Genomic DNA, 23,792 nt, shown 5'->3' on the forward strand with positions numbered 1-23,792 from the left:
GTGCATCCAATTTTCCATAGGGTTTTGAGTTTAACTTATTTGAAAATTGTAGCACAGAGAATTTAGTATATCTTGCTATCTGTCAAACTTGTAGTTGTGTCTATGTGGAAAAAAAACTAACAGATGCTTTAGAGAGCAAATCAGGGAACTCCTTTAGAATTTCAATTGGCAAGATATGAAGAATGCTTTAGAAACGAATGTTGCTAAGGAAGGGGCAGGTCACAGTTTTAAATTCATGGTTATTGAGAAGTTACTTGTCCCATATAGAGAGGGAGATGTTAACGTTCAGACAGAGAGGTTAGAGACAAAATGGATTCTCAGACTTGCTGCACATAAGGAAGAAGGGTTAAATGGTTTTGTGCTTTTAAAACCTTTGCTTAAATTAAGATTGTTAAAATATTAATTGGTTACTTAATGTATATATACCTACAGGGTCTGGTGAATTTTAGATCTGAAGAAGCACTGCTCACTGTTGCAAAGTGCTCATCTTTTGATACATATTTTTTGTTTTATTTTATCTATTAAAGTGTTACCTCTTTAGCCAGCTTCTGTGGTTTTCAGTAACCAAGGTGTTTTCTTCTCCTAGTCAAGTAGGAATAGGCTTGTCTTTATTTCTTTCCTGTACATTTTAGCTATACATTTTGGTGAAGGTAGTCCTTTGGTAAAATAAAATGTTTTGAATCTGTTCTATCTTTCCTTGAACTTTAGTAGATAAGATACCTTATGTATCTTTTTTCTCTACTTAATTGGAATATGTCTAATTTATCTGTTCATCATTGCCATTTGTACAGTTTATTTTATCTTATAACTTATTTTTCTAGTATTTTAATTTCATGATCTGTTTTCCATTTTCTTTCAGCTGAAAGCTATTTACACATTTTCTCACAATAGCTTAATGTATTAACATAACGCCCATTGTTTGGTATCTTTTAATGGTTAAATTCCAGTATGTGCATATGTTTTATCTGATCAGTTCTTTAAGACCTGGGAATTTCAGCAATAACTGATCAAATTTCCAACAGGTGAGGTAAGTGTACGAATATTAAATGTCATCTGCATTCACAAAGAGGTACGAGCAGTTCATTTATTTAGAGATTTCCTGTGCCAGGCCTGGATGCCTGTGGTTACAAGACCCTTAGATTGCACGTAAAAACACTTGGACCTACATAGTTGATGTTTTTTTTTTTTCACCCATGCTGTAACAATCTCAGTGCTCTTTGACAGTTCTGTGCTGCATTTGGGAACATTTCTCAGGGCTTGGGAATGTATTTCCAAAGATTCCTGATACTGCAGGAGTTCTGCCTTTTGTTGTAAAGCCTCACATTTGTGTGAGACTGCTCGTTTATGCAGAGCTTCCCTGTGCCTGGCTTGGGCTTCTGTCAATACAAAACCCTTGGATTGCATGTAAAACTATCAGTGGTCCTACAAAGCTGATACAAGTATTTTGTTTTTGCATTTATTCTAACTATCTCAGTGCTATTTAACAGTTCTGGATGGCCATTTATTCATCCGTTTGAATTTATCACTGTTTTTCAGTCTGCACTTGTTAAAAAAATGCCATCTGTTTGTTAGTGTACTGCTCATAGGTCATTTTAACAGCATCTTCTTATTTTCTAACATCCTCAGACACAACAAAAGTTGTTTTGAGTTTACCAGCATTATCCTAGGTTTGCCAAAATATTTCTAAATTTTATTATTTTTATTTATTTATTTTTTATTTTACATTTGTTATCTGGGCTAGTCTAGCTGGATATATATCTATTTTCAGTAGAGGCCCGGAGAGAAAATCTCCGCATTAAAACAGACCAGACACACAAAGTATTAAGTAATAAGTTACAGAACATTAAACTTTAGATGCAGATAGGTTGCTAGACAAAAACAGGTGATTAAGGTACTTTAGCAAAACATTGATGGAACAGAAGAATAGCACAAAAATAAGATAAGGTAATTATTATTTTTTTTTGTTTTGTTTTAGTGACTGCTGTGGGAAGACAGTCTTCTGCAGAATATGGGAGATCAGGTAGTTGATAACAAGATTGGAAGAGTAAGTGGAGGGGGAGAAAGTCAGGAGAGAAAAAAGAGATTAATTACATCTTAGGTGTATATGAGCAACTAGAGCATCTAGATGGTAGACGCCATAAGTGGCAACAGAGTGAGTAAGAAACTTGGGAAGACTGATTGTGATTTAAATAGACAGAGATAGTCTTAGTCAGGGTTTGAACAGGGACATAGCCAATGGTTTCTAAGGTATTGTTTTAGTTTCTTTTTGAAGAGTGTAGTTGAAGATAGTGATGAATTCACTGGGAAGTAGGTTCCAACTTTTCCCCACAGTATTAGAGAAAAGGGAATCTCCTGCTTTGTTGTTGGGTTTATGTATGGATACCAGAAGTTTATTGGCTGAGCGTAGTTTTGTAAGATTCTTATATGGGCAGATTAGACTAGTGAGAATTGGTATGTTTTCTGGGTGGTAAAAGATTTTATGTGCAATATTCAGTTGATGAAATAAAATTTGATTGTGGAATTCAAGCCAACCAAGCTGCTTCAGATTTAGGCAGTGGTGTGTTCTAAAAGGGGAGCTGGTAGCAGATCTGGCAATATTATTGTAAAAGACTGACAACTTGTGGAGGTTGCATTTGGATAGATTTGTATATATAGGGGAGGCATAAAAGAAAGTAGAGATAAGGTGTGTTTGGGCAATAGTAGTTCTAGCTATGGGAGTAAGGAAGGGCTTTATTTTGTAGAGGGAGCCAAGTTTTCGGTTTACTGATTTGATTGTGATGTTGATGTGCATATCATAGTTAAGGCAGTGGTCAATAGTTACTCCTGAGAGTTTAGTAGTAGTGTCAGGAGATATGACTGTACCATTTTTAGATTTGATAGTGAAGTTAAGTGGGGTGGACTTTTATGTAGGAGTAAAGAGCAAGAGTTTAGTCTTTTTGGGGTTAAGGAGGAGACACCGCTGTAGAAACCATTCTTCTATAAGCTCAAAGGTATTCTGGGTGAGGGACTGCAGTTCAGACGGCCCTGTGGCTGAAGAAATTAACGTGGAGTCGTCTGCATATTGTATAGTTACAGCTTGGGGAATACGAATAGATAGATCATTTATGAAGATAGAGAACAGAAGAGGGCCTAATGTAGATCCTTGGGGTACACCAAGGGTGACAGGTAGGTGGGAGGATAGAGTGTTTTCCCATAGCACTGCCTGTTTCCTATTTTATAGATAGGAGTTGAACCACTTTAATGCATGAGTATCAAATGAGAGGGACTTGAGAAGATTCAGCAGTAGCTGATGGTTAATCATGTCGAATGCTTTTGAAAGATCAATAAAGATAGCAGAGGACAGGGTATTATTGTTGCGATTTTTGTTGATGTGGTCAGAAAAGGAAAGGAGGGCAGTAGTGGTGCTATGGAAAGGTTGAAAGCCGTGCTGGGAGCTGGCTAATAGGTTATTTTGAAGAAGATGATCTAATAGTTGACGGTGGATGCATTTTTCCTTGATTTTTGCTATTGGAGAGAGGAGTGCAATTGGACGGAAGTTTGAAAGTTCTGATGAGTTGCCACCTTTATGCAGTGGGATGATATGTGAAACTTTCCAGATGGCTGGGATAGTACCTTCAATAATGGTTCTATTTATAAGGATAGAGATTGGGTAGGCAAAAACTTTGGCGGCAATTTGAAGGTATTTAGAAGGCAAATGGTCTGCTGAAGGGGTAGAGGGTTTGAGTTTTTGAAGGAGAGTACAAATGAGGGATGTGAGGACAGGGTTGAGTTGGAAAATGGGAGATGAGATATGTGAGGAGGATGGTAGATTAGAGGATACCTGAGGTAGAGAGTTAGCAAGTCACTGGATGGCTTCAGTAAAGAAGTTATTGAAGGAGTCAGCAATTTGTTTGGGAGTGTCAAGGGTAACTCCAGATGCGGTTGGAGTTTTAGAATTGCCTGGGTGAATGAGTCTAGTGATACCTGACCAAAATTTATGTGGACTTTGCTGGTTAGTATTTTGAAGTTGGAAAAAGAAGTTTTTTTTGTCTGAAATTATAGGTGTTTTAGTAGAGTTTCTGAGTTGTTTGAATTTTACATGATCAGATGGGTTTTTAGAGGTATGCCATTTGGCCCAGAATTTGTTTCTTAGCAAAATTATTTTCTTAGTTTCCTTAGTAAGCCATGGAGCTGTTTTGGTGGAGTTCCTAAGGCTACAGGAAGGGGCATGGTAGTCAAGGGTTTCAAGGAACTTGGAATTAAAGTATGCCACAGCTTCTTCAAGTTGGAGGTGTTTTAATGGTGTCCAGTTACATACACTCAGTTCATTTAGGAAGTGTTCTGGGTTGAAATGTTTATTTGAGAGAGTAGTTCTAAAAGTTGTAGGGCAGGGTATATTAAGCTTTTTCCTAATAATATAGGTTACGGAATGATCACTAAAGTCATCAGGCAGTATACCTACATTATAGGTTATGGACTGGGTATTTATTAGGATCCAGTCAAGGGTGGTTTGTTTGTTGGTGGGTTTATGGGTGTGAGTAGGTGAGGTGATAATTTGGGAGAAGCCATGTAGATTTATGTGATTAGTTGGATTGTCAGTATTACAGGTATTCCAGTCTATATTAAAGTCACCTAGCACAATGGTTTCCTGTGGATAGTTAATTGACAGCCAGCAAAGGATATTTTCTAGGGAGTTGATGTTATTGCCCGGAGGAAGATATGAGCATAAAATGTAGATGGATTTACAAGTATTTAGCTGTAGCTTAATGATAATAATTTCAGAGTTAGTAGTGGATGGTAGGTGAGCATCTAGTAGTGAAAGTTGGAGCCCTGCTTTGTATATTATAGCCACACCCCCACCCTTCTTGTTAAGGCGATCCATTCTTAAAATGTTATATCCAGGAGGGGTGATTTCATAGTCTTGGGTTGTTGGTTTTAACCATGTTTCAGTTAAGCAAAGGATGTCAAAGTCTTGTATATCCAGTAGGGCATGAAGGTGTGTAACTTTATTGTTTATACTTCGTATATTTAAGTGAGCTAAGAAGAGGGAGTTATGAGGCCTTGTAGGGGTAGGAGGGGAAGAGGTAGAAGGTCTACTAGGGGAAGCAGGACTAATGTTGGTAGGGCCTGGATTGGGATGTATATCACCATCTTGTAGGAGGTGTAGGTGTAGTCTATATGTATGAATTAGAGAAGGGTTCAGTATGTAATGTCCTCTCTTAATAAGGTTATGTTTGTAGCTAATATGGGTGACTCTATGATACTTTGGGAGGAAATAGTTGGTAGTGGATGTTATGTTTATGTGTTTAAGGCTAGTTGGTAAAGGAGGAGGGGATGTTTGTGTTTTGGGCTGGTGGAAGCTAGAGTAACTGAGATGTTCATAGGCAGTTAGGGTGTAAGGAATGCACAGGAAAGGAAGTATTGAAAATTGATATAATGTTTTGAGATAAGGTGATAAGGATGGAATATACATAGTGCTTCTAGAGTAGAGGGTGTAGAGTTGAAGGGTGAAGTGTATGTTAAGATAGGAGGAGTGTCTTAGAAGATGGAAAGATATAATGAAATAGTGGGATGGGATAGGTTAATGGTGAAAGTGGGTGTGTTTGGAGAGGTATAACATCAGATGTCTTAATATAAGGAAAGGTATAAAGAGATTTTGGGATGGGACTGGTTAATGGTGAAAGTGGGTGTGGTTAGAGAGGTATAAGGTCAGATGTAGTGAGGGTGGGTTTTTGCAAAATTTCTCTGTGTTTATAAAATTTTCCAACATTTAAACACATTGTTCTGTATTGAAAACATTTTGCAAGTTTTGTGAACTTATCTCCAAGGATTGCTGATACTGCAGAAGTACAGAATTTATTATAAAGCATTTGATACTAAATTTGAGCTCAAAAACAGCTAATTTTACAGCTTATAAACAAAGGTATGGCATCATAGTCCAAGGAAGTCATTGTTTCACTGTATTTGGCATTCATCAGACCTGTCATTGAGTACAATACCCACTTTGGTATGTACCTAACCAGGCATATCCAACAATTGGAATGTCCACAGAGGTTCCTCACTAAAAAATACAGGGTGTAAGTAAAATGTCCTATGCAGACCACCTCAAGGCCCTATCCCTGTGTTCTGTCTCCTAGAGGCTTCTGAGGGGAGCTCTATACTTGTCATACAGGGCATTGTCAGACCCCACTCTGATGGACTTCCTGCATATCCACAAAACAGAAAGTACCAGAATAACCCATTCTAAAGGTTTAAACTTTGCCTGTGATATAAAAAGGCCTGCTGGAGAGATAAGTATGTATCCCAGAGACTACACTGTCTAGGGAACAGGCTCCTTATCCATGTGAAACAGAGTTCCTCCCTAACCGAATTCAAGTGCAACTTGGACTATTGGATGGGAAACTGGAAATTCATCCATGGTTTGGCACCAGTGTCTCTAACTGACATGGGTAACCTGTAAATGGTTTATCTCCCAGTCCCATGCTTACACTTATCAAGGGTATCAGAACTGGTCAGAGATTTGGGATGCATGGCTAGGCTTAAAAAGACCCTTGTGGTCATTAGCTTAGTAAACACCTATGAACCTAAGCTGAATCATCCCATCTGAGTTGGGAACTGCTGGTGAAGGATTTCTGTGTTTTTATCAGATTGGCCTAACAGCTTGAATGTGTAAAAGTTTTCATCCTACTGATATAAAAACCCTACATTTGTGTAAGACTGTGCTCATTTATTCAAACCTTTCCTGTGCCTGGCTTGTTTTTCTGTGACTATGGTCCTTTCAAGGAATTTGTAGGGATGTATCGTAGATTCGTGGACGACCTCTTTTTTGTTTGGCTGGGTGACGCAGAAATGCTGAGAAGTTTTGTTGAATATATGAACACTTCCACCAATTTTCTGAAGTTTACGTTGAATTATTCTGATACTAAAATCTCATATTTAGATGTAGAAGTCTTCAAACTTGACAATGGGTTACTTAACACTACGATCCACAGGAAGCTATGTCATAGGAATACATTTTTACATAGAGGCAGCATGCACCCCAGCCATGTTTACCACAATATATTGAAGGGTCAGTTTATGCGAGCATCCCGTTACAACCCCTCAGATAATGGCTATGAAAGAGAGGTGGAAGAGCTGAGGGGTAGGTTTGTAGAAAGGGGCTATGATAAAAGAGTGATAGAGTTGGTTATTATGGAGGTGAATAATTTGCGAACTACGAGAGCTAAACCATATTTTGCAGAGCAAAATCAAACCCCTGAGGTAGATATACCATCTAATATGGGAGGGGTGAGACCAATTATGTCATACACAAGAGATACTAAGGCAGTTAAAGAAATATTAGAAAGGCACTGGGATATATTATTGTCTGATAGTGTGATAGGTGAAATAGCAGGGCTGAACCCAAGGATTACATTTAAGAATAAACCCAACTTAAAGAGACTGCTGTGTAAACCAAAGAATCTAAGCCTGAGACAGATGGAACCCAGACAAAATATAAACACCTTGCCATGTGGTAGGTGTAACCACTGTGAGTTTATTAACAAAGATTTAATTTTTATACACCCAGTCTCTGGTTATAAGTATTATTTTAATACTGATACCAATTGTAATAGCAAAAATGTGGTTTATATTGCGAAATGTGTAATATGCCCCTCCTTTTACATAGGAAAACCAACAGACCCCTCAGAGATCGTATTAGGGAGCATAACTATCACATTAGAATGGGGTCGGAGGTAAATGCACTAGCTAGACATTGTAAAGTAGCAGGTATGGGTCACACTTTTCATTTCAGTGTTATAAAACAACTATTAATTAGTCAAAGAGGGGGTGATATTATTAATCAAACTTTAGAATGTGAGCTTAGATGGATAATAAGAATGAGAGCAGATGAGCCGCCAGGCTTGAATGACAGGGTACAAATCAAACCTGTATTAAAGAATAGGAGAATTTTCAGACCTAAATAATATAAATGAATTAATTACTATAAGTATCATAGTATACATGCAATGATTGTTCATTTGAAAGTATATGTATATAATGTTTTTAAGTGTACTTGTATTTGTATTATTAGCTGTTTTAAGCCAGTGATATGAATGCTTTTAACTTTGTATGGCTTTAAGCCCTTTGTATTGGAGCACTTAGCCATTATTTTACTAATTATTTAATTATGTTTTCTCACCAATCATTGTAATGGGTGGGTTACTTAAACTTCATTCACAAAGCATGAATTGTATAGTCTGAAGAAGCCAGTTTGGCGAAAGCGCTCACTCTTGTCCTCATCGAATAAAACTGTGTTTTAATTATATTTGGATTGCAGCCTGCATTTTTGCCAGCAAAGTCTTATTCATATTTGTGGATTTTAAATGAGCTACATTCCTGAGGTGCTTTAATTCTGTGGTGTTTCGTTTGAGCAGCCATTAGGGGACAACGTTCTATGGTGACTGTCTTCATTTATCTTTACTTGGTTACGCTTTCCCCGATCTCTGTTTGTGTGCTGTGTTGCCTTTTAATGATTTACCTATGAACCTAAGCTGAATCATCCCATCTGAGTTGGGAACTGCTGGTGAAGGATTTCTGTGTTTTTATCAGATTGGCCTAACAGCTTGAATGTGTAAAAGTTTTCATCCTACTGATATAAAAACCCTACATTTGTGTAAGACTGTGCTCATTTATTCAAACCTTTCCTGTGCCTGGCTTGTTTTTCTGTGACTACAAGACCCTTGGATTGCATGTAAAGCCATCTGTGAACTTACACAGCTGATAAAAATATATTTTTTGCACTTGGTCTAACTATCTCAGTGCTATTTAACAGTTATGTGCTGCATTTATTGATTTGATTGAATTTATCACTGTTTTCTGCCTGCACTTGTTAAAGAAATGCCATCTGTTTATTGATATATCACTAGTAGGTCATTTTAATAGTATCCTGATATTACCTAACCTCCTCTGATACTATAAAAGGTGTTCTGAATTTACTAAATTTCTCCTAAGTTTGCTAAAATATGTCTCAGTCTTGCAAATTGTTTCTGTGTTTGTAGAAGTTTTCCTATATTTGCCCACATCTTTCTGTACTTGGGAATATTTGTTTTACATTAAAGGGATTTTATTCTGCCCTCTGGAACAGACAGTGATTCAACCCACCCAAGTTGGGAACTCTTTGTAGAAGGCTTATAGTGTTTTTATCTGATTGGCATGAGGGCTTGACTTGCAAAAGTATTTCATCCTGGTAGTATAAATGCCTCATATTTGGGTGATGCTCAAAAGCAGTTACCTGTTCCTTGTATATATGCAAACCTCATCAGTTTAAAATTCCCTTTAGGAAATGCTCTCCATAGTCTCCCACTGTTCATAGCTGGTCAAAGAGCTGCCAGTTTGCACCACTGCAGGTCATCCTATAGTACACCATTAAAAACTCTCAGTTAGACCTTTAAGTGACCCTCCACTACTCCTTCCAATCTAATAAAGATTTGGTATGATGCATAGGCTCTTCCCTGTCATCTCTGTTTCTGGGCTGGTGGATGTGGTATCCTGAGGTAGTGTAGTAACTGCCTCTTGTTTAATGACAACAATGTAATTTTAGAACAGACAGACACAGTATGTTACAGATGCAGATACACAATGCCATTGGAGGCAAAGCTCTCACATGCATAAATGAAAAATAAAAAAACAGATTGTCAGCATTACACTCAAAACACTCGCTACCAACACTAAGGGGCAAACATATAGACCAGCATATATGGAGGTACTCAAATGTAATCTACCCAAACTTCCCAAACCTGATAAAAGCATCTCTCTGTGGCTCCACACACTCAAAAAAGGCAGGGCCTCCCACAACATATAACTCTGAAATTATAGAAGCCCTACTTCCATGTCCATAAGGCAACACACTCCACAGCCAAAAATTGTATTGAAAGACATACTGATACCCCTCTTATCAGGTTAAACAAGGAAAAGATCATAGTGATCTGTCTGTCCGGAACACAGATCTGCCAAATCACGCATGCACTTAGGTCTTTAAACCACAAGTACCAGTATGACATGGTCATAGTCCAAGTGGGTGTAAACAACCTAACACATACCTCATTGACCTATATGAAGAGAGAAATAATGGAGCTCTCTGAATATGTTCCCCAGGCGGGTATGAATATTGCCTTGAGTAGCATCCTACCTTCACCACTGATGATGCCACACTACCAACAAAAAATAATTGGCTTCAACAATTAAATTAATTTTTGTTGTCAAAACAAGGGTATCCAATATCTGTCAGCCTGGGGAGACAGGAAAGACAAACAACAATGCTTTGCCAGAGATGGTTTGCACTGGTCTATGCTTGGCTTCCAGATACTAGCAAAAGCTTTATCTATTCCCATAGTGTCACTGTTATGCTGTGCCACGTTGTTAAACCCTCCAACATAAGAAAAAACACTCCTAACCTCCTAATGGTACTGCTGATCAGTGCTATGAGTTTAAGTAAAAATAAACTGCACACCCTGGAAGCACTCCTCACACTGGAGATTGCAGGCATATGTGCAGTCACAAAGATGTGGTTCAGAGCCATGAAGAGCACCCCAACTTTCAAAAGCTACAATGCCTTTCATACATTTTGATCCCCCCTCAGCTCAGGATAAAACAAAGGGAGGAGGTGTCTCAGTGTTCATAATAAACAAGTACACTGCTAGACTGGCCCAACAACATGACTTGCTTGAGCTGGTCCATGCCCAACTAACCATAGGTGCAACTCCATATCATATTTTTACTAGCTATGGATCCCTTAACAAGAGTCTAGAAAAACACACGTTCACATCAACTGGGAGACTTAAATGACCCATAATTCATTTTCTCAGAGGTTTTTAGACTTCATCAATGCAAACACCTTGGAGCAATTAGTTAGCTCCCCAACTACAGGTACAAATATGATATATCCTAGACCTGGTACTGATGAACATGGGAGCATGCTGCTCCCTCCTGTGCATTAACTCTTCCCTGATCATATCTGACCGCAAAATGATCTCCTTTAGAAGTAAAACTAACTTAGCACTCCCATCAAACTCCAAACCTGTTAACAACTTTGCTAAGATCAATTACCTTAAATTAAGTGACAGCTTATTAAACTTGCAAGCCACTCTGATACTGGATGTTACTGAAGCCAACACTGTGCTGTACACAAAAGCACTGTACAATGACATTCATAACTGCCTATTCAAGACAGTACCTGTCCAAGTCAAACCTATGATTACTGGCAAAATTAAACCAACCTAGTGGACCCCTAGCATAAATAACCTATTCAATAAAAGGAAAAAACAACTCTACAAAGCCAAGAAGGAACAGATGAAACAGTGCAAAAAGACACCAACTAGTCTAAACAAACAAATTAGACACCTTTTTAAATCTGACAAAGCAAGCTATTAGGCAAAGATAGCCTCCCAGGTTAAACAAAACCCTAAGGCCTATTTTTAATTATGTTTGTAACCTCAAGGGAAACAACCAGCAAAGTGCTGAGTTAATCATGAACGACAACACTTATACCCCACCTGACACTATAGCAAACCTGCTGGCCAACAAGTTAAGTTCAAACTTCTTCCCCCATTACCTCCTACCACACCCAAAGAAATACCCTCAACCACCCCACTCTTGTCATTAAGAGGGAACAGGTCCTTACTGCTGTCACTAAATCAAAAAATGCAGCCTCCATGCATCCTGACAACATTCCAGGATGCTTTTTAAATAGCTTAAAACAGAATCTACCAGAGTCACTAGAAGCCCTCTTTAACCACAGCCTCCAGACAAGCTTTATCCCAGAGGAATGAAAGACTGTAACAGTCATCCCTCTGCACAAGTGGGGCCCATCAACTGACCCAGGGAACTACATACCCATAAGCTTGACCAGTATTATCTGCAAGGCCATGGAGAGAGAATTATCATGGAGCTGATCAGTAACAACAGAGGAAATCTGCAAACACTGGACCAGTTCCAATTTGGCTTTGCAAAGGGAGGTCTTGCCTGTTCAGTCCGGGCAACTTCTTTGAGAAAGTCGCCAGGGCCATGGATGAGGGTCAAACAGTACACACTGCTTATCTAGACCTGGCCAAAGCTTTCAATACAATCTCCCACTCAGGGATCATAGACAACTTACTGCATTAGGCATAAGCCCCTACATCATCAGGTGGATAGCAAACTGACTCACTGGACAGAATACATGTTGTCCGGATAGGTGAATTCAATTCCAAAAAGAAACCTGTTACTAGTGGTGTTCTACTGGATTCATTGTTGTGACTCCTCCTGTTTGGTATATACTTCTCTGAAGTGATGGCCAATGTTGGGAGCCTCTGGCTCACCCAATTCACAGATGACAGTAAGCTGGGAGCAATCACTGAATCCACAAATGATGTTGACATCCTACAAACATGCCTAAAAATGACAAAGGACTATTGTCAAAACCATGATCTGATACAAAATGCTAAAAAAAATGTGTAATCATACCCTTTAATAAATCAGATATCCCTTCAAATTATAATAATGACAGCACATCCCAGATATGAAGGATATAGGAATGCAGCTAGATAGATAGCAATATAAATGCTGACCACCAGATAGCTACGATAGTGAGGAAGTCCTTCTTTGTGGCTTAACTTATAAATAAATGCATGGCATCGAGATCAAAGGAAGGCATAGGGCAATTGTACTTAGCCCTCATCAGACCCATATTCAAGTGCAGTGCACCTTTCTGTATGTACCCAACCAGGCACTTACACCAACTGGAGCAGCCTCAGAAGTTTCTCACTAAAAAAAAGTGTAAAACATGTCTTATGTGGACTGACTAAAGACCCTATCCCTTTACTTCGTCTGATATTGTTTATCGAGAGGTGACTTATGCCTTACTTGCGAGGCATTTTGTGATCCATCCCTGATGAAAATATTACATATTCGCAAGAAAAATTAAATGAGGTTTACGTGTTCCATAGACCTGAACCTTATTTGTGATAATAACAGAACTTACTGAAGAGATAGATTCATATCTGAAAGGCTACCTCGTCTATGGAATAACCTTCCCAGCTTCATAAAAGAAAGCTCATCTCTCACTCTCTTCAAAAGGAATTTGGATAAATGAATGGGGAGCCATAAGCTCACTCCTGGGGTACTGCCCATTTCCCCTATGGACAGAGGCAGTCTGTAAATGACTAAGGGCTCTAACATCCAAAGAGCTACTACACCGATACTACTCCATCCTATATCTGGGGGATTAAGATGTAATATTGGCATATTCTGGATATTATTGGCTAAGCTTGTAAAGGCTCTGGCATCATTAGCCTGGTAATCACCTATGAACCTAAAAGGCTATAGATATTATCTCAATACACTGTACTTCTTTCAAATATTTTGTTTGGATTATCCATACGACTAATCTACTAGCAATACCCTGTTTAGGAGCTATATATCTATTATATAATTGAGTTGGGAGGATGACTTTAACGGCCATGTTAGTACTGTAGGTAATATGGCTTTCTAAGGCTCTAGCAATGTACTAAATTTTCCTTATAGAGTAATGTAGTTTACTTTGTCCTTGAAGTTCTGGATTGCCCCATAGAATTGTAGCAATGGGTAAGTGTCATCTATGTTCGGGACATAACAAAAATCCCTAGAAATATCTTAAATTTCTGGGCCTTAGCTATTACTACTTCCCATCTTCATTGTAAGTTATATTTGAAGATCCATTGGGTCCAACCTAGTAGGTAGTGTTTTAATGTTATTATCCCTGTTTTGACTAATTTTGCAGAGACTGGTTATGCCCCAACCCTTCCACAGTTTAAGTGAAGTGGGTTTTGTCTGTAGCCTTGATTTTAGTTTCCTGTAAAAAATATTTTTCTTTACTTTCCTGTATGTTTTTTTATATATTTTTTTCTTTTACATGGGGTTGAGCTACATCTAACATTTAGAGACAAAAATGTAATTGGTTCTATATAGTTATGGTCAAGTACTGTTCTTTTTAGTTAACCAGTCTTTGTTGTTACCTATCTTCTACACATGTCTAGATCGGTGTTTGAATGAGTGGTTGTTTTAGTGTATTGTGGTTTATCGCTAGTCGTGATGAAATTCAGTTATTACAAAATGGTAACAGAACAACAGCTAGAGAGGGACAAGGCCACTGGTCGGAAATCCATCTGGTTGAAAAGAATACCATCTTGCAATTTCTTGTCAAGACTGTATATTTTCTATATATGTCAAAAACATTGAATATGCTTAACTCAAGAAATCTACACAGAAATAATAGTCAGTGCTGACCTTGATGTTGTCTCTTTTAAGAGTCAGTTGTTAATATTTCCCAACAATATATACAAGGACATATTTCAGTTCCATTCTCCAACAGTAGTAAAAGAAAACAGAAGAGTAAAGAGAGCAGTAAAAAGATAATGTCACTGAAATTGTCTCATTTCTGTGTGAGGTGTGAGAATTTATACGTCTCATAAATGTGTTTTCTTTTTTCCATTTATTTTGTTCATTCATTTAGAATCTCAATATCGGTTTATTAATTAGTATCAAATGTATTAAAACTTTGTCTTAAATATGTCCATTAAAACATTTCCTCCTTGGTCTTACTATTACCTTTAAAATTTCTGATGTATGTAAAGTGAAATTCTTCTCATATACTGTTATAGCCACTATTATTTTATTAATTAATTAATTTATTTATTTATTTTCCATTTATTAATCGGGGAACTCTGGCTTGGCACAAATGCCCCTTTTCAGTACATGATTAAGTAGAAAAGCTCCAGCAGGCTATACAGTCTTTTCAAGTTGTATTGGCATGCACAGGTAAACCATCATAATTTAAATTTGCTGCAGAGAATAAAAAAAAGAAGACTAAGAAGAAAACAGCTACAGATATTCCTGTCTTGGTGGTTTAATATGATTAACTTAAGAAAAGGCTGGACTGCTTTATCTGCCTCCATTTCTTGTTTTTTTTTCTGTCTCATTTTCTTTCCTTTTTTCTTTCTTTTGCTTCCTTTTTGCTTTCCCTTTTCCATTTTACTTTCTTCTCCCTCTATTCCTCGTATCTTCTTTCTCTTCTTTGACTTTTCCTCTCTATTTCGATCTTTCAGTTTCTTTTCTTCTTTTCCTTTAAATTTCTTTCAGTATTATTGTTTAGTTTTATCATATATTTTCTTATTTCCCTTGTTTCCTAAATAAATAAATGGTGGTGAGACAGACAGACCTCAGGATTCATTAAACTCCATGTCAGAATAGTATTATTCCAACACGGGGTGGACCATGTCCATGTAAGGGCGGCTGTAGCAGTAGCATGCCTTCCATATTCATGCAGACACAAACACCACTGAGTGTAAGAGGTGTGTTTAACATACCCCCTTGCACTCAGAAAGTGATGTACAGCACTTTTGAAAAGCATTTCAGTGTCTGCTGTCACCAAACTAGATAAAGGAGCAAGAAACAGTGCAGGGGGTGTGTGACAGGTTCTGTCACACACACCCCTGCATTGTAAAAGTGCCATACATCCATAGCCATCAACTGTACAGGTTTCTGCAGAATACCAAGATGCCTGCCTCACATATTTCTCAACCTCCTAGAGCACGAAAGCTGTACAAAATCATAAATAATAGAGGGGGGGTGGCAAAGGCACAAAAATTGGGACACTTTTTAAATATTGCACTGACAAACCTGTAAAGCTGATGGAATAAAAGATTTGCAGTAGCACGGATTTCTTGATGGGTATGAAGACTGAAACACAAATGTCTGCCATTTCATGATTTCAAAGTGTTGTACAGCCATAGCCATCAACTCTACATGTTTCAGCATAATGCTCAGATGCCTGCCTCACATACTTTTCAACCTCCTAGAGCAAGAAAGCTGTACAAAGCCATAAATGGAGGAAAAAAGGCACAAAAATAGGGACACTTTTTAAATATTGCACTAACAAACCCGGAAAGTTGCTAGAATAAAAGGCTTGTAGTAGCACGGATTTCCTGAAGGGTATGAAGTCTGAAATCCAAATGTCTGTCAATATGTTCTGACTTACATTTCTAGTGATTTGCCAATGATTTGCTAGAAAACCACAGTCACACTCCCTAACTTTGTAAGACCAATAATTAGTATCTGTCCCTAAGTGTCCCTTTACAATTTCCCATACTGTGACTGACAAGGAGTACAGACACATGTAAATAAAGTGGGTTTATGAATTTTATTTTTTTCCATTCTAATGTATGTTTAAGTGTAGCTCAGCGGGTGTGTGTGTTATGACCCTCTGTCCAGCATTGCTGAAACATCCCATAGGAAATAAATAAAAATATACACCTTGAAAGAATTTTAGTATACACTGTCTTTTCAAACTGTTGCTGGCATGATTGTTAGTTTGAATAAAAAGCTGCAAGAATGATATGAAATAGAAATAGTATAAAATGCAAAAACATAGTAAGTGTGCTGGGATGGCTTATTAGATTTTGGCATCCATTTAAAGGAGTATGTTATTGAGAAACAAAGTCAGTAAAATAACTGCACAGATGACAGCTGGAAGGACATCAATGAAGTAAAGAGATGTAACATCAAGTTTCAGATAGTGCTGGAACACCAGGTTTCGGATAATGCAAGACTGAGTTCCCATGGATCATCAAACTACAAAGAACTAAAGACAAGGGAACAAAGGAAACATGTTATCCATCAGACTCTGAGAAAAAAGATCAGACTTTTTGGTATAAATATGAGTGTAGTAGTAAACAAGCTTTGGGGAATTTGCCATAGAGAACTGACAGCATCTGTGCTGCATGCTTGTAGATCCAAAAGGAAAATGTGATAGAAAGCATATTAACTGAAGCAGTTGTCTCTGTGTATTTATTATACTTAGTGCAATACAGTAATAAGACTAGTTGATCACAATAAGTAGTTAAATATACTTTAGTATGCTTGCATACAAATGCAAGTAACAGCAAGAAACAAACAAAAAGACGTCATATAATTTTTCAATGGTGAATCAAAGTTGACGGACCAAATGGTTTCTTGTTGTGACAACTACAGTTTCCTTTTTATTTTATTCAGTTAGTACAGTTTGTTCCAGTGCAAATGTTTGCCTCCTTCTTATGAACAGTATCCAGTAGCAGAACAGTGCATCTCTACAAGTTCCACAGGTCCTGTACATTCACACAGTTGAATCTGCCAGCTGTGTTTGACCACCCTTTGTGAGAATCAATGAGGGACTTTCCACGCTTTCTCAACAGATGATTTGGCCACCTTCCACACATAAACTGGTAATTCTCCTTTTGTTTCTCATTCTACATCATGGATGCCATAAACAAAAGAAGTGTAAAGTGTAAGACTACCTTTCAGGCAGACAGTAATAATAGTCCAACACATGTATGGTCAGAATTTAAAGATTGGTATAAACATAACTGTAGCACATGTAGTACTTTACTAGGTAAAGTTCGTGTCAATGCTTTATGTATGTTTGACTGCTATCTTAAACAGCAACATCATTTATATGACAGTAAACATTTATTGTGCACATCATATGAAACTGATTTCTGTGTGCAATGTCATAAAAGTAATGGTAAACAACTACATCCATTATGTCCTGTCACCACATGTAAAATGTTAATTTCATAGTTACAATATCAGTCAAGTCAGTTAGTTACAAAATCTTCTGTATATCTTGATAGACAAAAGTGGCATAAAACCACTGCACATTACAAAACAGATAAAAACAGAGATGAAGTTCATGGTGAACTGACAAAAACATTTAATAAACTTCTAAGACACAGTCAGAGTGAGTTCAAAAAGTTCAGACAACATATGCAAACACTTTTTCAGAAGTGCATAACAGCTTTAAAGTCAGCAGAACAGAATACTGACAAATATAATCTGGTTAGTAAAGAGTTAAATCAACAGCAGTTCACTACGCTGATAGGAAATAATTTATAACGTACTATCCTACATTTAGAAAATGGTTAAGCGTACACAACACAAACTTTCATTCAGTTAAACCAAGGCACTTAAATAGTGATTTTAAAGCCATTTCACATAACAAAACAGATCTAGGGTATTGAAATTAAATGAAGGTAGTTAAACGCAGTAAAGACATAACGTCACAAGACTGACATGCATGTATTTTCTTTTCACCTAATGTGCAGCAAAAGGCAAACAACAGCAAATGTAAATCATGTAAACATATGTTAGTTAAGCCAATATGTCTTTTGTTTCTTACAGTATTTTGTAATTGTATAATAGCATAAAAAATAACAAAGACTCCACAACAAACAGTATTCAAAAGCAATATTATGCATAGTTAGGCAAATTACAAATGTTTATTATAATTATAAGAGTTTTACAACTATCAAGTTGCAAGTATATTAACGAATGACTGAAGGTACGAATAAGTGCTAAAGGAGTTATGGGTTAAGTGTCTGGAATGCACAGAAAGAAGAAAAGTAAGTAATGTGAGCTCAAAACTTTCCAGGCTGGAATGGATAGTTACAAGGAATGTTGCATAACATAAAATGTTACTGGTACTGAAATTTATAAGGTCAAGGAAACAAGACTGGTTGCCAGGCCAAATGGCTTACATTTTTCTAAAACATTATTGTTAAATATTCACGTACAGTATTAAGCAAAAAGCACAAAAGTCTAATCCTGTTTAGTAATTGTAATAAGATGTCACAATTGTGCATGCATGTCATTAATAATCTGTTCGCAAGTAAATACTACACCGAGTACAGTCAGTACATGGGCTATGGTATGTAGTTAAAATAAACTATGCAGGTCTCTTTATAAAAAGGGAGGGTACAAATAGCTAGTAGTAACAGTAAATGTCTTTTCAAAATGGATACAAGAGATTCCTATTAAAACTTTGACAGTATAGGCAACAGCAAAAGCTTTATAAAAATATTTTCTGTTTTAGAAAATGGCCAAAAAAAAATAAGCAAATGTGTAAGGCCAAAGTGTCACAGTCTAGGTAACAGCCAAAGGGCAAGCATATGTTCAATTCTCACAGCATAAAGCAAATACACAATCTGCAATAAAATTATGTATACTACAGGGGGAAGGACATACTTTCAATTTTACACTAACTGTGTAAACAGTACTGCAAAAGAGGTTCAAATAAAAGTGCAAAGTAGAAATACCAAAAATACATTTTAATGTTTCAAGTAATGTAATTAGCAAGCTTAAGTTCAATGCTAGGTTTGAAAACTGGACTGAGTGTACATTACAGCCATGTATATACAAATGCAAAAACAATCTGTACAAGCAAGTGTATTCTGTACAGTATATAGTAAATGGTTTACTGTGTAAATACAGTAACAAGTCAAAGCTTGACATTTGTGACATATGTGTTTTTTTTCCAAAAACAATACTACAATGCCTTTGCAATAAAATCCTCAAGCATTGTCAATAAATTACTGTATAGGACATCACTGTATAGAGTCATGTTCAGATTAATCTAGTTCTAATAGTAATGGTTGTCATCATTGTGTTGACACTATACAACTGTGTTAACTTGCTCTATTAAAAGAAAACTAAAGGTTTTGTTTCCCAATGTGTTTCCAGTTAATAGCAATATAACTTCACTAAAAGGTACATACTAATAATGACAGTTTTATATTTAAAATAAAACACAGGGAATGTATACAGTGATAGATATGTTTAAAAATGTATAAGTGCATGTGCACATCTATTTGCTAGTTAGATGCTATACACATATGTTGCTATAATATATGTAGAAATAATATAGTTAGTTAAATACATGTATTTCTGTTTGGTAGCATACATATATTCTGGTACAGCTTGAGATAAGCTGAAAGTTCAGTGTCTGGAATATGCTTCAAGGACTATAGATAAAAATGCAGCTGCGAGACAAGGCACGCAGCATTCAACACAGACATCTGCAATTAATTTGTATTTTATTTATTTTACATTTGTTGACCGGGCTAGTCTAACTGGATACATTTCCATTTTCAGTAGAGGCCCGAGGAGATAAGCTCCAGTACAGATAAATGAAAAACTTAGTAATCAATATATAAAATAAGACTAAAAGAAAAAAATTCATATAAAACTAGCAGATTTCAGGTACATAAACACAAAAAATAATAGGAAAGATAACTAAATAGCAGAATTAATTATATATAAAGAGAAAAAACAATATTGCCAGTTAAACATATTATTCTGTGAAGATAAACAATAAATCTTGTAGTGCCAGAATGCTTCTACTATACAGTCTGCAGTTATAGGTCATTTATAAATAGAAAGATTAAGGTCTAGAGGGGAGGCAGGATAAGTATATACCTAATGTAACAGGAAGAAAAACAAGTATATTTCTCAGTAGGAAATGTAAAGCGAGATTCTGCATATTGAAGTTTGGGAGGAAAATAGAATTTATTGGGATAACATTTTCTGAGTAGTGAAGGCTAGGCAGAGTTTAGTTTAATTAGATAGATAGTTGCCTAGTCAGGTTTAGTACAGGGGCACAACCAGTGTGTTCTAAGGAAGGGTTTTAGTCTATTTTTGAAGAGTGATAGGGAGGGAAGAGAGGAGAGGTCACTGGGGAGAAGATTCCAAGTTTTTCCAACAGCATTGGAGAAGAGAGATTCGCCAGCTTTGTTGTTAGGTTTAGAAATGTACAAAAGAGTTTTGTGAGAAGAACGCAGTGATTTCAGGTTTGTGTATGGAGTGATGAGGGTAGATAGACTAGGAGTGCAGGAAGGTTTATACAGAGTTTTATGGGCGATGGTTAGTTGATGGAATTTAATCAAGTTTTGTAGTTCCAGCCATCCCAGCTGCTTTAAATTTAGCAGTGGTGGGTTCTGTAAGGGTTACCTGTTGCAAATCTAGCAATATTATTGTAGGAAGTTTCCAGTTTGCTGAGGTTATTTTTTGAAAGGTTAGTAAAAATAGCTGAGGCATAAAGGAGGGTAGAGATTAGATGAGTATGGGCTATAGTTGTTCTAGCTGTGGGAGAAAGGTATGATTTAATTCTGTAGAGGGAGCCAAGTTTTTTGTTGACAGTTTTTATTGTGTTGTTGATATGGATGTCAAAGCTCAAGTTGTTATCAATGGTGATTCCCAGTAGTTTGGTAGAAGTGTCAGGTGATATGATGGTGCCGTTAGTGGATATAACTGAGAAATCAAGTGGAGAGGACTTGTGGGTGGGGTTAAAGAGGAGGAGTTTAGTTTTTTTGGGGTTCAGAAGAAGAAGACAACGTTGTGTAAACCATAGTTCAACTGTGTTAAATACTTTCTGGGTATGAGAGAGAAGTTCAGATGTGGATTTGGCTGAGCATATAAGTGTCGAGTCATCAGCATATTGTATGCATGTGGCCTGGGGGATGGCTAGATGAAGGTCATTAATAAATATTGAGAAGAGGAGAGGTCCAAGTATAGACCCTTGAGGGACACCCAGTGAAACTGGTTGGAGGGTAGAAAGAGTCTTATGCCAAATAACTGCCTGTTGTCTTTTATCTAGGTAGGACTGGAACCATTTTATAGAAGGTGCATCAAATGATAGTGATTCTAGTATGTTGAGGAGAATCTGATGATTGACCATGTCGAATGCTTTGGACAGGTCAATGAACAGTGCCGAGGAGAGGTTATTAAGGTTACGATTTTTGTTAATATAATCTGTAAAGGAAAGGAGGGCAGTGGTAGTACTGTGTGAAGGTCTGAAACCATGTTGACAGCTGGAAAGTAAGTTATTTTGTGTTAAGTGGTCAAGTAATTGTCTATGGATACATTTCTCCATGATCTTTGCTAGAGGGGAGAGAAGGTCAATAGGACAGTAGTTGGAGAGCTCATTAGAGTTTCCGCCTTTGTGGAGAGGGATAATATGAGAGACTTTCCATAGGCTAGGTATGTGACCTTCGGTAATTGTCCTATTGATCAGAATGGAAACAGGGAAAGCTATGGATTTGGCTGATAGCTGTAGAAAATCGGCAGGTAGTTGATCTATAGAAGGACAGCATGGTTTTAGTTTTTGTATGAGGGTTTGCATGTAAGTAGTTGGGACAGGTTGTAAATGAAAAGGAGGGGGTGAGGTAGAGTTATAGGTGGGTATAGTGAAGCTATTGGGTGTTAGCTGACTAGCCAGTGTTTGGATAGTATTTGTAAAGAAGGTATTGAAAGTATTGGCTGTATTTATGGGGTTAGTATGGTCAGTGTCTTGAGGGTTTGGTGTGGTGGATTGACTTGGGTGGAGTAGTTGGTTAATGCTAGTCCAGAATTTTTGAGGGTTGTTTTGATTAGTTTTTTGGAAATGTAGGTAGTAATTTTTTTTATCAGATAGTATAGCTTTCTTAGTGTTGTTTCTTAACTGTCTAAAGGTTTGTTGGTCAACAGGGTTTTTAGTCATTCTCCATTTGGCCCAGTGTTTATTTCTAAGGTACATTTTGTCTTTGGTTGCTTTTGAAAGCCATGGGGCAGAGTTGGTTTTGACTCTAATTAATCTGGTTGGAGCGTGTTGGTTAAGAATAGCCAGAAATTTAGAGTTAAAGTACTTGATGGCTTCCTCTAAAGGGAGGTATTTTAAGGGAGACCAATTGCATGTTCTTAGTTAATTTTCGAATAGCTCAGGGTTAAAGTTCTTTTTGGATCTGATATTTTTGACAGATTTAGGATTAGGAGTATGGGTTTTGTGTCTGATAATATAGGTAAGTGAGTGGTCGCTTATATCATCAGGGAGGGTTCCTGAATCATAGTTGAGAGGGTGATGGTTTATGAGAATCCAGTCTTATATGCTAGCTTTCTGGTTTGTTTATTGATCCTGGTAGGGGATGTAATAGTTTGAGTTAAACCATGTAGGTTGATGTGGGTTGTTGGGAGGCTGCTGCAATAGCAGCTCCAGTCAATGTTTATATCTCCTAGGATTATGGTTTCTTGAGGCAAGTATTGGGAAAGGCAGCAAAGAATATTTTCCATGGTGGAAATGTTATTACCGGGTGGAAGATACATACAGATGATATAGATGGATTTGGCATTGTTAATTTGAAGTTTGGATATGAGAATTTCAGCATTTGAATCAAGAGGTATTTTACAGTTGTGGGTGATAAGCTGTAGTCCTGATTTAAATAGAATAGCTACCCCTCCACCTTTCTTGGCTACTCGGTCGAGTCTTAGTATGTTATATCCAAGTGGAAGGAATTCATTGTCTTTGGTAGAAGGTTTTAACCATGTTTCTGTTAAGCAGAGGATATCAAAGGAGTATACTTTTACTAGAGATTGTAGCTGAGGTATTTTGTTGTTTATGCTGCGTATATTAAGATGGGCTACATGGAGGGAGTTAGATGTTTTACTATGTGGATTGATTGGGTAGGGATTTTGGCTGTGGAGAGTACTAGGAGTATTTGTTGGGCCTGGGTTAGGGTGGATATCTCCATCTTTTATTTGTATCATTCTGAACATTAAAACAGAGGGAATTACAATATTTCATGAATAAAACATAGTTAAAAAATGCTACACAAAATAGAACACAAGACAATTTCAGTTGTAAAAAGCATACATCATGTACCTTTGGGAAAATAACATTTAACACAAATATAACAGCATGGTTAGCTAAACAAGGTCAGGCATACATAAACATAGAGAAAAGAATCAAAGACTGAGATAAACATTTCAATAAACAGCTCTATCTCTATTAGATGCTGTATATTACCTCAAACATATAACAGATCTGACAAGAGAAGACATCATGTAAAAATATCACAGTGTGTAGACAATAACACAAAAATAAGAATAAACTCAACAGGGAAAAAAAGGGTATGATTCCTACCAATACTCTGTTTATTTGTATAAACAACACAGTAATACAAAAAAAGGACCATGGGTTA

The sequence above is a fragment of the Protopterus annectens genome, chromosome 2.part1, assembly GCF_019279795.1.
Source record: "Protopterus annectens isolate FY-2018-M chromosome 2.part1, PAN1.0, whole genome shotgun sequence".
NCBI lineage: Eukaryota > Metazoa > Chordata > Ceratodontiformes > Protopteridae > Protopterus > Protopterus annectens.